We start from the raw sequence: 15,628 nt of genomic DNA, 5'->3' as shown, positions 1-15,628 counted from the left end.
TTCCAGTATTCTTGCCTGGAGAATCCCATGGACGGAGGAGTCAGGCGGGCTATAGTCCGTGGGGCTGCAAAGAGTCGGACGTGACTGAAGCGACTGAACACACACGGGATTAGATACAGGGCACTGGACACAGGGACTGGAAATGCCACCAGCCTGCCACTTACCTGGTGATGGGATCTTGGGTGAGGGTCTCCACCCCTCTCAGTTTTGTCATCTGAAAAGCGGAGCAAAATGGCACGTACCTGGCAGGGCACAAAGTAAGGGTTCAATCCTGTTTTATTTAACCCTCACAACAACCACCGTCTATCACTAACCCATTTAGAGACGGCAAAGGAGACGCAGAGAGGTTAAGTCCCTTGCCCAGGGTCACACAGCTGCAAAGCGGCAGAGTCAGAATTTGAACTCAGGCTGTCTGACCCCCAAGTTCACAATTTTAACCTCTGCCCTACTGTGAAGCAATAGCAGTCGTAATACAGACACAGAGGACTTCTTGGGCTCCAGGTTTCGGGTTAACCATTTCACCTGAGTAATCAGATAAATCACCTTGGTGACTTCTTGTCTCCGAGATGAGGAACAGACTCAAAGAAGAAAAGGGACCCACCTGGGGACTCCCAACTCCCATCTCTCACTCTTCTGGCCACATCCTGGGGAAATCTTGAAGCCCAGCTTTGTCAGGAGCAGGGGGCTGCTGCAACCTGCCCCCAGCATCCTGCGCTGGGGACAGACACAACCATCTGTCCTAAGACCTGGGTGCCCTAGCCTACAGCCTGGCCTAACCCTGTCGCCCACCCCCAGGCTCCAGCCTTGCCTGGTGCCATCTGGCGAGTGGCAGGGTGCCTGCTGCCAGGGTGTGGGTGCCAGGGGCCAAGAGGGGAGCAGCTGGAAGGCTGAGCTGACCCCACGAGCAGCAGCCCAGCCCCAGGGCTCCGTCTGGGAAGCTGCAGCCAGGTCATTTCCCTCCCCAACCCCTGGGAGATAGGATCTTCCCCTACCTTGTCAGCCAGGCCAGCTAGCTGCGAACCAGCTCCAACTTTCTGCCTTTGGGAATTCCTATCTCTGGGGACTCATCCTCACTCTACAATTCCCTCCAGTGAAGGAACATGGGGTTCCAAGTCTTCCCAAACATGCTAGCCAGAGTACTGAGCTGCCCATACTGCCACGGGCTGTTGAGTAAGAGCTCACACATCTGGGCTCTTGCCATGTGCCACGCTCTGTTCTAATCCCTGTACAACCATTAACTTTTAAACCTTTGCACAACTCTATAAGGCAGTTGTGATGGTTATTCCCATTTCGCAGATGGGGAAACTGAGCTACAACGTGGTTAGATAACTTGCCCACTGCTGGCACATGGGAGAGCTGGGATTAGAACCCAAGCAGTCTAGATTCCTAACATTGATTCTGTGCTTCCTACAAGCCAGGCATTGTTCTGAGGGGTTTGGGGTATGGATTTGTTCATCTAATCCTCAGAATGCTGTTATCATCACTCCCGTTTTACAGATGAGGAAGCTGGAGGCTCCGAGAGGTTCTGCAGCTTGCCTCAGTGAGTCACAGTCTTGTCTGATTATTTGCGACCCCATGGACTGTAGTCTGCCAGGCTCCTCTGTCCATGGATTCCCCGGGCGAGAATACCGGAGCAGGTTGTCTTTTCCTTCTTTTTTTTTTTTTTTTTCATTGCCTCTTTGTTCAAGCTTTTCTTTATTCAAAATCAGCTGTCCCAAATGATTCGGCATTTACAGAATAAACAAATTTAAGTTTAAGCAGCAGCCTTCTTTTCCTCTGAGGTGGGTTTCTTTCCTGTGGGCTTCTTTTCAGCTGCTGGTTTCTTGGTCCCTTCAGCATTTTTTCCCACCACAGGCTTCTTCAGCTTCTTATTGCCAACAGCCTTCTTTTCTTTGTTTCCCACCACAGGTTTCTTGCCCTGAACCCCTTTCTGATCTGATTTGGCTTCTACTGCTGCTGCTGCCTTATCCATGCGGATTTTGTGATTCCTGGCCTGTCGAAGAATGGTGTTCCTGCGCATGGTCTTTGCATATGGATTAAGCTTCAACATGATTCTCAGGTTTTTCAGTGGATTCTTCTTCAGGACTCTGCGATGAATCTTCTTGCGTGGTGCTCGGAGTGCTCTTTGGATTTCTGGGCTTTTCAAGATTCTGCTAAGGTCTGTATTGAGCATCTTGTGCATGGGGTGGTTGTAGTTACTCTTGAGGGAGGCTGCTTTACACCAAGTGCCATACAGCTCATCTAACTTTCGGAAAGCACTTTCAGTCCAAATGCAGAAACGTCCCACATAACCACCAGGAGCAAGTTTCAAAATGTTCAGCTTGCTTACATTAAGCAGAGTAATTCCAGGGATGCTTCTGAAGGCCTTGATGATACCATTGTCCTCATTATAGATGATGCAGGGTCCCCTGCGCTGGATACGGTGACGGTTTCTCATCTTGCCTTTGCCAGCTCTCATTCGCTGAGAGGCATAGACCTTTTTGATATCATTCCAGGCTTTAAGTTTCTTCAGAAGCAACACAGCCTCCTTGCTCTTCTTGTAGCCTTCAACTTTATCTTCCACCACCAAAGGAAGTTCAGGAACTTCCTCTATACGATGACCTTTAGACATGACCAGCGCCGGTAAGGCTGAGGCAGCCAGTTCAGAGCAGATGGCATATCGCTTCTGCGTTGTATTCACTCTGTGGTGCCAACGTTGCCAGGTCTTGGTTGGCGCAAACATGCGGCCCCCACGACACATATTTCCAAAAGCGCCCTGACCGGAATGGTGAGTCCTGCCACCTCGAACCCTGGGAATTCGAGCCACAGCTCTGCCGGTACCCCAAGACTCAGCACTGGTTTGATGACCTGCTAATTCACTGACAGCATAGGGCTGTCTGTTGTTTTTGCGCAAGTTGGTGTGAACAAAGTTAACAATGTCGGGTCGAATGGGAGCCTTGAACACAGCAGGCAAAGTGACATTTTTGCCAGAGGACTCCCCCTTTTTGGAGTACACTGATATCAGTGGACGAGCACACGCCATGGCAGGGAGAGGAGAAGGCCACGCTCCTCTCAACCCGGCGGCTCCCACAGGAAAAGCTGTCTTTTCCTTCTGCAGGGGATCTTCCAGACCTAGGGATCGAACTCAGATCTTCTGCTTTGCAGGCAGATTCTTTACTGTCTGAGCCACCATGGAAGCCCCTCAGGGCACAGAGCAAAGAAGAGGAGGTGGGAGGATTTGAATTCAGGCAGCCTGGCTGATCAGGATCTCGGGGGGCTGTGGGAGAGCAAAAGGACTTGGGAAAGTGTTAGACGAGCTGCTAGAGGTGGGCTCCTTCCTGCCTTCTCCAGTCCAGCGGTCTCCTTTGGCCTCCCCTCTTCCTCAATCCCCCTTTTCCCCAATGTCCCATCCTCAGTGGTCACAGCCAGGAGCAACCAGGCGCAGAGAGCAGAGAGCATGTGTGAACCAGCCAGGCGCGCGGGTGCAGGCAGAGCCTGCACGTGCTCCAGACGTCTCTTCTGTGGCCAATTAAACAAATTGCAGCAAAACAGCATTTTATTAGTATTTGCCCATAGCAGTCTGGGGCGGCAATAAATTTCCTCCCGACTGCAGCTCTGGAGAGGCAGGTGGAGGGGGGGTGTGTGTGTCGGTCGAGGTGGGGAGAGATCAGTGCCATCGATGGGGGCGTGGGGAGCGGAGTGTGGGAGAGAGAGCTGGTGTGTTAAGCAGGGGATGGTGGAGGAGAAATCTCAGCATCGGCCCTAGGGGCTGGTGGGTGTCAGAGTGGCTGTCTTCCCAAACAACCGCTCCGCTTCATCATAAACACATTGAGTTATGAGGCGGTGTTGTACGCTGCACACCAGCCTCGGTGCCTACGGAGCTGCCTGCCTGGGTAGGGGTGGGGGTGGGCGAGTGGGGGAGGACTCGGAAGCCTGGTGCCTGGCTGTGGGTCCCCCTCCAGTGGCCTGGCACCTGCTCTGAGTCCAAACCTCTCCATGGGATACGTGGGTGCTGAGTTGATGTCCTCGTGGGTCCCTTTTCCTCCAAACTCCATTCATCCCTCCATCCATTCATTCATTCATTCAAGAAGTGTTTACTAAAGGCCTGCCATTTGCCAAGCGCTGGACTGAACTGTCTGTAAAGCATGTCATTCTTCTGTTTAAAAAATCATTATTGCTTCTCTGCTGGCTTCTGTCCCGAGCTTCTGAGCCTTGTGTTCAAGATGCTTCACGAGCAGGCTCTGCTTCCCATCTTACTCTTTCGCATGGCCACCCCCCTCCACCTCCCTAACAAAAATGACAGCACGAGTAGCTCACAGGTGCAGAACGTGAAGTGCCAAAGCTGTGGGTGCCGTGCTTTACCTGTCCTAGCTCACGGCAGCCCGGTTATGACCCTCAGTCAGCACGGGCCACGTTACGCAGGGGGGACAAACGCCTCCCGAGTGTCAGTGACTCCAATAACCAAGGTTGTCTGGTTAAGTACGTGTCCAGTGTGCGTGGCCAGCGTCTGCTCATCGGAGAGACTTAGAGACTCAGGCCATTTGGTCGGTCGCATCTCTAACGTCTTTGGGCGCTGCATCATGCCAGAAAGCAAACTCCAGAGCTCTAGAGACCCTCCCGCTGACCATGAAACATCCGGGCCTGGGAACGGTACTCCTGGGACTTCCCCGGTGCTCCAATGGCTAAGACTCTGAGCTCCCAATTCAGGGGAACCTGGGTTTGATCCCTGGTCAGGGAACTAAGAGTTCCCATGTTGAAACTAAGAAGTTCACGTGTGGCAGTGAAGATGGAAGACCCCTCGTGCTACATCTAAGACCTGGCACAGCCAGTTCTAACCACAGCGTGGCCAGGAACGGATAACCCCTACCTGTGCCTGGAAAGGGAGATGGTCAAGAGTGGTAAATAGTATTACAGGCAACCATAGCTGTTATCAGCACCCGTTAACAGATGAGGACATGGAGATACACGGAGGTCAAGCAAACCACCCAATGGCACACAGCTAGAAAGTGGAGCTGGACTTCAAACACGGGCATTTGGCTCCACTCCTACAGCGCAGCCTCTGTTTCTCAAGCCCAGCTTCCCTCACCCCTGCTTGCTTTGCCTCTGCCAAGGTTCCTTCCCACAACCTCTCTGCCTGGCAAACTCCTATTCAACCATCAAGACCCTGCTGGATTGCCCTCTTCCTTCTGGCTCCAGGCAGAGGGAACTGTTCCCATCTCTGAGCTTGTACAGTGCCCATGGATGTCGCCACTGTGGCCCTGTCCACATCATCTCGAGCAGTTTCTGTGCTCTGCTGAGGTCACAGTGGACGGGCCCTGCTCCATTGTCCTGGCATCTTCAGTACCTCTCGCTGGCACTGAACAGGCCTGGGGCTGCCTGGCAGGGGTCGAGGGCAGTAGGCACAGAGGCTGAGCTGCTGCATGCAGTGAATGCTCACCACCCCTCCCCTGCAGGAAGTTTCTGCACCTAGGCCCTTTCTTTTTTGACACCCCAGAGTAATGAGACTCGAGGCTGGAGGAAGAGAGACTCGGTGGAGCTCAGGAGGCTGGCCAGGGTAGGGGTGGAGTGGTGGGAGCAGCAGTGCCCCCTTCCCCTGCCCAAAACCTTCCTGAGGGCATCAAAGGGTCACCAGATCTCAGGACCTGCCTGTTGCCCTACCTCCTGGCTTTGGGCCCAGCTGTCGGGCTGTTCCAGTTGAGAACCCTCAGTCACAAAGGTGTTTTGTTTTTTTTTTAAAAAAAAACCTAAATTACATTCCCTCCTATCTCCAGGCCTTAAAGGGGTCAACTCAGATCAAATCCCTCCCTCCCTACCCCAGCATCATTGGGTTTCTGGAGCTAGGTGCCAAGGGGCCCCCTGACCAGTCCTCTTCCCACTGCCTCACTGCCAGGGTGGAGGGTGGGAGCTGGGTTAGGGAGCCTCAGGCCAGGCCCCCCTCCTCTCACTGTCAACCGCAGCACCTGACTTCACTGCTGAACACCCCTGGAAACAGCCAGCCCCCCACCTGCCTCTCTGCACTCCCCACCTCCACTCACATTCATTCTCCTCCAAGAAAATGTGCTGATTTTTAACAGCCAGGGAGGCTACACATGATAGGGATGGAGGGCTTGCTGAGTGCATGAATGAATGAAAAAATCCCATTCAAGGGAAACAATAGGATTTCCCTGGGGGTCCAGTGGTTAAGAATCTGCCTGCGAATGCAAAGGATAAGGGTTCCATCCTGGGTCAAGGGAGATCCCACAAGCTGCCAGGCAACTAAGCCAGTGTACCGCAACTCTTGAGCCAGGGTTCTAGAGCTGATGCTCTGCAACAAGAGAAGTCACCACAGTGAGAAGCCTGAGCACCACAACGAAGATCCATAGCAGCCAAAAATAAATAAATAAATAAATAGAAATAAAAAATAAACTTGCAATTAAAAAAAAGGAGTGGGGGAGACAACATATCTCTTGCACGTCCCCTTAGAGAAGCAGGGCCTGAAAATCCCCATCTTCAACCCATCATTAGAAGGACCATTATTTTACTGATCCTGAGTCATTCCATCCCACATCTTCATTCCTGAACCCCTAATGGCATCTCAATCCTGCTGGCCCCCCAAGAGCAAGGCGATTATAGCCCTCTTGGGGCTTCCCTGATAGCTCAGTTGGTAAAGAATCCTCCTGCAATGCAGGAGACTCCAGTTTGTTCCGGGGTCAGGAAGATCTGCTGGAGAAGGGATAGGGTACCCACTACAGTATTCTTGGGCTTCCCTTGTGGCTTAGCTGATAAAGAATCTGCCTGCAGTGTGGGAGACCTGGGTTCGATCCCTGGATTGGGAAGACCCCTTGGAGAAGGGAAAGGCTACCCACTCCAGTATTCTGGCCTGGAGAATTCCACGGACTGTATAGTCCATGGGGTCACAAAGAGTTAGACACAGCTGAGGGACTTTCACTTTCACTTGCTCTCAACAAGGTTATATCAAAGGCTGAGAAAATACGCCTTCAGTTGGTCAGCTGACAATTCCTGAGCACCTACTGTGTGCAGGGCATGGTTGTCTTGGGGGGGCACCCCAACTTGGAGTGTGGGACCTGGAGCCTAAAACTCTCATACAGAAAGGCCCTGGGTGGGATGGGGTGGGGTGGGAGTGTCAATAGGGTTGGGGGGACCCCCATGACTGGCTGGAAGGAGAAGGGGACACACAAGTCTGTGTGACTTCGTGTGCAGCCCACTAGGTGAGCAAAGCACTTTCACCCTCCTAAGGACTTGCCGGGCTTCCCAGGTGGCTCAGTGGGTAAAGAATCTGCCTGTAATCCAAGAGATGCAGGTTCGAAGATCCCCTGGAGGAGGGCATGGCAACCCACTCCAGTATTCTTGCCTGGAGAATCCCCATGGACAGAGGAGCCTGGAGGGTGACAGTCCATAGGGTCTCAAAGGGTTGGACACGGCTGAGTGACTTAACACACTCACAGCAAGGACTTGCCCCCTGCAGCCCAGTGACATGTTATTTCCATTTCACGGATGAGAATCCTGAGCCTCATTAGCCAGAGATCATAGAAGCAAGGAGATGAATCTTAACCCAAGTCTTCTGATTACAGAGTACCGTTTTTTTATGATACCAATTTGTCTGACAGTTCTGGTTCTCGGAAGGAGACAAAGAAACAGCCTAAGACGGCTTCCAAGGCCCCTCCCTAAACGACTGTGGGAGGAGAGCAGGGTGGTCCCCTTCACTTCGGGGGTCCTACCCACCGCTCCCAGGCTCTCCCCGAAACACTGACTCACAGCCCTAAATAGTGGTGGCTCTTTGGGGCCCCCATGATGCTCTCCTAGGCTTCTTGTCCAATTCTGAGAGGCACATGGCTGGTAAGACGGTCCTGCTTGAAGAAGCTGAAACTCAGAGAGGTGAAGTGATTGGCCCAAGGTCACACAGCAGCTAAAGGTCTGAGCCACGACTCAGACTGAGGGTGTGACTCAGAGCCCCTTGCTCTCTAGGTTCCCATCCATTTTCCCATCTTCCTTTCAATCTCTTCCCAAGGTCCTGGAGTTGGCAGTTTTGGGGTATCGGACTGTGTCACTTTCCTCTAAGATAGCTGGGCCATTATACAGAATTCCCAGCCCTTTCCTCAGAGAGAAACTCCCAGAGTCTGGCCCATGCCCCACGTAGCAAGGCTCTGGCTAGAAGTTTGAACCAGCAGTGGCAGGTTTCTCTAAAGACCCAGCTGGGTGGGTCCTCCCTCTGGGGCCCCCAATCTCACCTCTCTCCTGGTTGGAATAGCCAGCAGGATCTTGTCTTGGGCCCATGAATGGACCCATCCCCTCGCTGGGGTGCGCCAAGTGGAGGAGACAATGAGGCGGGTGCCGGGCAGGGGTGAGTGACAGTAACAGCCCCAGCGGCGGACGATGAAGATAACTGCTCTTGACAGATGAAGACGCAGCTGAGGCAAAAGCTACATCCTATTTGGCTTTTAATTTGGAGGCCCCAAGAGTGGGTTCTGAAGCTCCCTGCTCTCGTCCTCACGTGCAAAGTGGAACTGACTTTCAGGAAATGACCTGAAGTGAAACCGCATTACTCATCAGCATGTCTCTGGGATGCATCGGCTTCACGCTCCCGCCCCCCCATGCCTAACAGGATCGGGTCCCCTCACACACACCTCTGTCTTATCGAGTGGCAGTGAGCAGGGCCCAGGTCCCTGGGAGACTCAGGGACTGGCTGGGTGGACAGCAGTGTTCCACTCTAAGCTTGGACGTTGACCGACGGTATCATAGACATCAGGAATCTGCAAATGACAGCCCATTGGTGAAATCCTGTCAGCCCAACCCTGTTTTTGTAGGGCCACAAGCTGAGAACGACCTTTTTAAAGGTTAAAAAAAATCAGAAGAAGAAATTTCATGACATGTAAAAATTATATGAAATTCAAATTTCAGCATCCCTAAATAAGGTACAATTGGAACATGGCCATGTCCGTTCACTTATGTATGGTTTGTGGCTGCTTCTGAGCTGTCAGGGCAGAGTAGTTGTGACCGGGACAGAACAGCTGGTGTAGCTCAAAGTAATTACTGTCTGGTCCTTTACAGAGCTTCCCTGGTGGGTCAGTCGGTAAAGAATCCATCTGCAATGCAGGAGACCCGGGTTTGATCCCTGGGTCTGGAAGACCCCCTGGAAGAAGGAAATGGCAACCCACTCCAGTATTCTGGCCTGGAGAATCCCACGAGCAGAGGAGCCTGACGGGTTATATAGTCCATGGGGTCGCAAGAGTTGGACACAACTTAGCAACTAAACCACCACCACCCTTTACAGACCCGAACTCTCACTTCCCCCAACTGAAAACATTTAAAAGTCAATCGGGGGATTTCTCTTGTGGTCCAGTGGTTAAGAATCTGCCTGCCTAGGCAGGGGACACGAGTTCAATCCCTGGGTCTGGGAAGATTCCACAAGCTGCAGGACAACCAACTCCCTGAGCCACAACTACTGAGCCCACACTCGAAAGCCTGTGCACGGCAACTAGAGAGTGGCCCCTGCTTGCCACAACTAGGAAAAGCCCAAGCACAGCAACCAAGACCCAGAGCAGCCCCACATAAATAACTATTAAGAAAAGAAAAATGTCTGTATAAGTAAAGAAATAAAAGTCACTGGGTGATGGGGGTGATGGTGGGATCAGAGGAGCGGTTGTCCTGAAGCCCTCACGCCCTCCAATCATAGCCAAGGTGAGGGTGTGTCTGCTAAGTCTTCCCACATCCCCACACCTCCAAGGGGAGAAATTGACCATCATTCAGTCAACACACAGGTGTCGCTTTGTCGGGCACTAATCCGCCGCTGCGACAGGGAGCAGAGATAGAAAGATGATGAAGTCCTGCTTCCGGGTTCCCGCCGTCTGGGCTGGGTTTACACTGCCTGCCACGTGCAGGATGAAGAAGCCCCAGGGGACAATGGTGAGTGGCCCCTGCCCCGACAATCAGATGCTCACAGTCTGGGGTGGGGGGTCTAGACAGACAAGTAAACAGAGAACCACCATTTGGTGGGTGTGGCCCGTGAAGATATGCCCGAGGGAGCGGAGGAAACAGAGCGGGTGGGCGCTTAACCCAGCCTGGGATCCTGAGTGAAAGCTCCTTGGACAAGCATCTCTTTTTCTCTCTCTTTTTTTTTTCAGGCCACACCTCGAAGCCAACTTGACCTTAGTTCCTGACCGGGGATCAAAGTCACTCCCTCTCCATTAGAAGCGCAGTCTTAATTATTGGGCCACCAGGGAAGTCTGGACAAGCATCTCTTAACTGTGGTGGCATTTGAGACTCACCACGAGGGTTTTGAAAACCATACCAATACCTGAGCCCCCCCCCACCTCCCACCAAAGCAGAGATTCTGGTTTCATCTGTCTCAAGTCCATTCTGGCCTTGGCTAAGTTTTCAGTATCTTCCAGGTGACCTAAAGCTTCAACCAGGGCTGTGAACCCTAAACCAGGATGAGTAGGAATCAGCTTGGGTGGGCAGAAGGCAGTCCAAACAGGGCAGGGGACAGACACAGACAAAGGCAGGGTTGCCCTGCACTGCTGCAGGAGCTGCCTGTGCCCGCGGGCCACGGGGTGCCCCTCCCCACAGCACGTCCCCTCACCCATCTCAGGTCCTCACGAAGCTCTTCTCCTTGAGGAAGTATCCGCCCCCCATCCCGATAACCCCCTTATCTTTTCAGGAAAAGTGCTGATCCAATCAGACTCGTTCACAACCGGAGCCAATTCTCTGAGCTCAGGAAAAAGAATGTTCCTCAGTGTTAAGATAAGGGAGGAAATGATCATCATTAGGTCCAAAGCCCCCAGCCCCCAGCCCCTCGTACCCTCAAACGTGCTGTGCTTTAATCCCGGGGGCGGAGCCCTCTCCAGGCCCAGGTGAGAAGAGGTTTTGAGCTTTCATTTCCCCTTCTCCCTGGGTCAGTGGAATTCCCTCGAGGAGTGAGGCCTGAAGGAAGAGGGGTGCTGGGCGGGGGCGGGGGGGTGCGGGGCGGCGCTGGGAGTGGCTCAGGGGCTGCTGGTCTGGGCCTCCCTTCTCTGGCTGGTCCAGCCTCTCTCTTTGATCGCTCAGGTGATGGCCTGGCTTGCGCCCGGCGGAGGCAGGGAATAGAGTTAGCACCCACGCTTGGGGAGCCCTGACAGCCCGTTTAACAAGGTGTCCAACACCCCATTTCCTCTGCACTTCCTCTCGCCTTAATCCTTTTATGCGAAACTCGCTCAGGAGCAAGCCCTGTGAAATTGAGGCCTCTCTGTACACATTGCCTGGCCGCTCCCTGCTCCTCCCAGGGCCCGGCCCCCTCCCATCCCAGGGCGCCTGGAAAAAGCAGGGCTGGGCACGGCAAGAGGACCTGGGTGCCCTTAGAGGGTCACCCCCAAGCTCTGGAGGGTGGGTACCTTAGAGGTGGCTTAGAGTCCCTCACCCAGGGGCGGGGCTTCTGGAGCTGCCTCCTGGGCCTGACACCCAGGCCACCCTTTGCACATCCCCCTTCGCCCTCTTCCCCAGGTCACAGACCCTCCTGGATTGGGGGCCCGGAGCCCAGAGTCAGAACTGGAAGAAGAAAGCTCCTGGTGGTTCAAAGTAAACCCCTGACCCCAGGCCCTATCCCTTCCAAAAAAGAAAACCAAATCATTAACATTTTAGCATTAACACCAGGGGTGGGAGATGAGAGGGCTGCAGGCCATCAGCCAGGGTGCAGATAAAAGCCAGGTTATCTTGGATGCGGGTGATGGGAACGTAAAACGGTATCACTCCAGGAGAGGCAAGTGGAAAAAGGCAGTGGTCCAGGCCGCCACCTTCCCCGCTTCTGGCCTTCCAGCCAGCACCCTTTGTGCCATGTTGGATTTGGCCTGGGTTCCCCTCGATCACCATGTGACACTGGCATACACCTCAGTGTTCCCCGGGGAAACATGGAGCTGAGAGTCCTCCACTCAGGTGGGGATGTTGCAGGAAGGGGACCCCTTCCAGGGCCCAAGAGTGGGCGCTTGTCTAACACTCAGAAACAAATCGTCCGAGGAGACACACTCTTGCTGACAAAGCAAGAGACTTTATTGGGAAGGGGCGCCCGGACGGACAGCAGGAGGGCAAGGGAATCCAGGAGAACTGCTCTGGCATGTGGCTCACAGTCTCAGGTTTTATGGGGATGAGATTAGTTTCCGGGTTGTCTCTGGCCAATCATTGTGACTCAGGGTCCTTCCCGGAGGCACACGCATCGCTCAGCCAAGATGGACGCCAGCAAGGAGGATTCTGGGAGGAGGTCGGACACGTGGTGCCTCCCTTGGACCTTTCCCGAACTCTTCCGGTTGGCGGTGGCTTGTTAGTTTCGTGTTCCCTACCAGGACCTCCTGTAGTGAAATAGCTCAGGCAAATGGTTACCATGCCACCTGGGCAGGGTGGGCGGGGTTTCAGTCAGTGTGCTTCCTCTAACAGGGAGATCCCGGGTCAACACTCCACCCAGGTGGTGCTCCCAGCGAGAGGCTCCCCCTCCCCTTGTCAGACACTCTCTGCTCTACCAAGCCGTATTCAGGCTCCCGAAACTTCTCCGAGGTCCATCTGCGCACTTCTTTGTAAAGCCCACTTTTAGCAAGAACCCACTCCAGTATTCTTGCCTGAAAAAGTCCATGGACAAAGGAGCCTGGAGGCTACAGTCCATGGGGTCGCAGAGTTAGACATGACAGAGCATGCATGCGCGCGAACACACACACACACACACACACACACACACACACACACACACACACACACACGGTTAAGTCAGTTTGTCAAGAGTCCCCCTTCCCCCCTCCCCATATCTGATTGGGTCCTCATCCCTCTACCTTCCTCAGGGGGTGTCGGATTGCCCTGGTCTGTCTGCAGCATGAATGCAGCATGAATCCTGGTGAGTTGATAACCCCTCCTTATCCCTGACGTTTCCTCTTAGTAGTTTTCTGTCCACTGACCCCCCACCCCGCACCTGGCTTCTTGGCTACAAAGTCCCACTTGCTGATGCTGTATCTGGAGCTGAGCCCCAAATCCTCACAAAATCCCACACAGCAGTCCCTCTGCTGACTGTGATGGTCCTGAATCCAGTCCACCTTACCATCTTTATCCAGTGTTAGGAGTATTTTTTCTTTAACTCCTTCCACGCCAGCTCCTGCTATCCCCCCTCCAAGGCCTGCTGGTGGGGCCAAGGGGTGGAGGGTGTCAGGACCACATCCCTTCTTTCTTCTCAAACCTGCCTTTGCTGTGGACACAGGGTGGGTTAGAGTCACATCTGGACAACTGGCCATGATGAGAAAAATAGCTTTGACTTGGGAGGGAGGAGGGGGTATGTGGCAGGGGCCAGGGCCCCCATGGCACCCAGGCTGTCCCCCCATTTCCTCCTGGGGACTCAGGGCCCCTAGCCTGGCCTGAGTGCATCTTCCCCAGGAAAGAGGCCTGTCGCCCTCGGCCCCCACCTCACTGTCTGAAGTGTAACTTGAACAGGGGTTTGTGGCTGTGCCCTTGGCGCACCCACCATTTCTAGGTTTGAAATGTCCTGGTGGGTTGTGCTGGGTCAAACACCAGGTGGGCTGAGAGCATCAGCCAAGTGGGGCCACCTAAATATGATTTTGGAAAGAAAATACTCCTTAGAAAGCCTATAAGTAATATGGGAGAATCAGACATTCGTTGGCCTTCCTTATACCTATTTATCATTGAGTTGGTGGGTTTTTAAATTACATTTGAGGAGGCCCACCTAAAGTTTCTTTCTTTCTTTTTTTTAATGTTTTGGTCACACTGCCCAGCCTGTGGGATCTTAGTTCCCCCACCAGGCATTGAACCCATGACCCCTGCATTGACAGCACAGGGGTCTTAACCACTGGAGCACCAGGGAAGTCCCCTAAAGGTCTTAATGTAGCCCTGATGAGCGCCCCCCATCCCCACCCCCATCACAGGCGCAGCCTCTCCCTTCCCCTCCCTTGGTGAGGTCTGGGTGTCAGTCAGCACACACCTGTAGGCCTCTGGGAAGGCCCCCATCCCAGCACCTGGTTTGATAAACGAAGGTAAAGACCCCCTGAGGTGTCCCCTTCCTGGACCGCCCCAAGTCTTTCCCCACCTGGAGGACTGTCATTCCCACCACCCACTACTTCAGTTTTCTTCGGGGTCACGGCATCCGCCCCTGTCCATTTATAGAGGAGGAAACAGACGTCCAGAGAGCGCCCCTGACTTGCCCAAAGGAGACCCACGGCCTTGGCCCTAGGCTCTGCCCCAGGCCCTCTGGGCCCCAGGGCCCCCTTGAGCGTCTGAGGAGGGCCTGCCCTGCTGTCAGCCAGCTGCCTGGCCAGCACAGAGAGATGGCGAGGGTCTCAGGAGCAGGGAAAAGCACAGACAGAGACAGACAGCGGCAGAAAAAAGGGGACGTGAGCTGCGCCAGGAGACTGAGCGAGCTGGCCAAGGAGGGTAAGACGCAGAGACGGAGAGAGAGGAAGACGGAGAGGCCTCTGAGGAATCCTGATCTTTAGAGCTGACTGATAAAAAGCTTGTTCCGAAGACAAATTCTTTCAGACCAACAGCTCCAGTGAGACTTTCCGTCATTCCCCCTATCACAGCCCGACCCTTCCCTCCAGGAAGAAGATGAAAGAACGTCTTCATCGCCTTCCCTGCCTCCTGGCCTCCCCACCCCCCCTCTCCTGATTCTTTCTCCTCTCCTCCCAGGCAGGCTCACTGGCCTCCACCCGTTCTGTATGCCCGTTTCCCCTGCTGTCCCAGCTCCCATTTCCCGCTCCCTCCCCCTAATTTCCTGTTTCTCTGGATCCAGAGCACCTCCAGCACCCAAACGTATTCTCTTTGCTCTCTCCTCCCCTCTCCTGCTTTTTGTCCCCTGTCTCCACTGACCCTTCATCCCCAAAGATGGCTCATGAGCAAGGGCCCCAGACTTTATCCCCTGTGGTTTTTCTTCTTCTTTTTTTAGATAATCTATTTATTTATTTTTGGCTGTGTGGGATCTTAGTTTCGGCACAGAGGCTCTGTAGTTGTGTTCATGTGGGCTTAGTTGCTTCATGGCATGTGGGATCTTCATTTCCTGATCAGAAATCAAACCCATGCCTGCAGCCTTGGGAGGTGGCAGGGAAGTCCCAGCCCTTCCTTATTCTTCAAGGCCCTTCTTCACTGCCACCTCCTCTGGGAAGCCCTCTGGACTCACCCAGCTGCCCCTTCCGAGCTCATCTTGCCCTGTAACAACTTGTACACAGGTCTGCCTCTGCTGAGACTGTGATTCCCTTGAAAGCATCAAATTCATCATTTCATTTAGCAAACATCTGTTGAGCACCTACTGTGCATCTGGGAATAGAATGATGATAAGACAATCTTTCTCTCTGCCCCTGGAACTCCCACTCCGTATGGCATCTGGACTCATGAAAGGGTTATCACAGAGCGTGGTTAGCAGTGTGGTGGAGGGAAGTGATGGGAAGGGTGCACCTCATCTAGCATGGGGAGCTGGGAAGGCTTCCTGGAAGAGGTGAATGAGACTTATTCTAGAAACGAATAGGAGAGAAGAGGTCCTGGACCCAGGGCATTGAAAGCAAGAGAGAGCATCACTCAGATGGGGACCTGAAGAGGTAGTTAGATGGGAGCTCTGGTGAGAGTGGCAGGTGGATAGAGGTGAGGGACCAGGCCTCAGTCATCTTTCTCCAGGGCCTTGGGCCAAGTCCATAGCCCAGAG

General features: G+C 53.7%; 1 pseudogene; it reads right to left on the bottom strand.

Moving 5' to 3' along the window:
• Nucleotides 1–1,682: 1,682 nt before the first annotated feature.
• Nucleotides 1,683–3,079, bottom strand: LOC507271 (60S ribosomal protein L4 pseudogene; annotated as a pseudogene).
• Between the last annotated feature and the right edge of the window lie 12,549 nt (nucleotides 3,080–15,628).

This window comes from Bos taurus, chromosome 19, assembly GCF_002263795.3.
Source record: "Bos taurus isolate L1 Dominette 01449 registration number 42190680 breed Hereford chromosome 19, ARS-UCD2.0, whole genome shotgun sequence".
In the NCBI taxonomy this organism is placed as follows: Eukaryota; Metazoa; Chordata; class Mammalia; order Artiodactyla; family Bovidae; genus Bos; species Bos taurus.
This window is presented reverse-complemented; position numbering and strand designations above follow the sequence as displayed.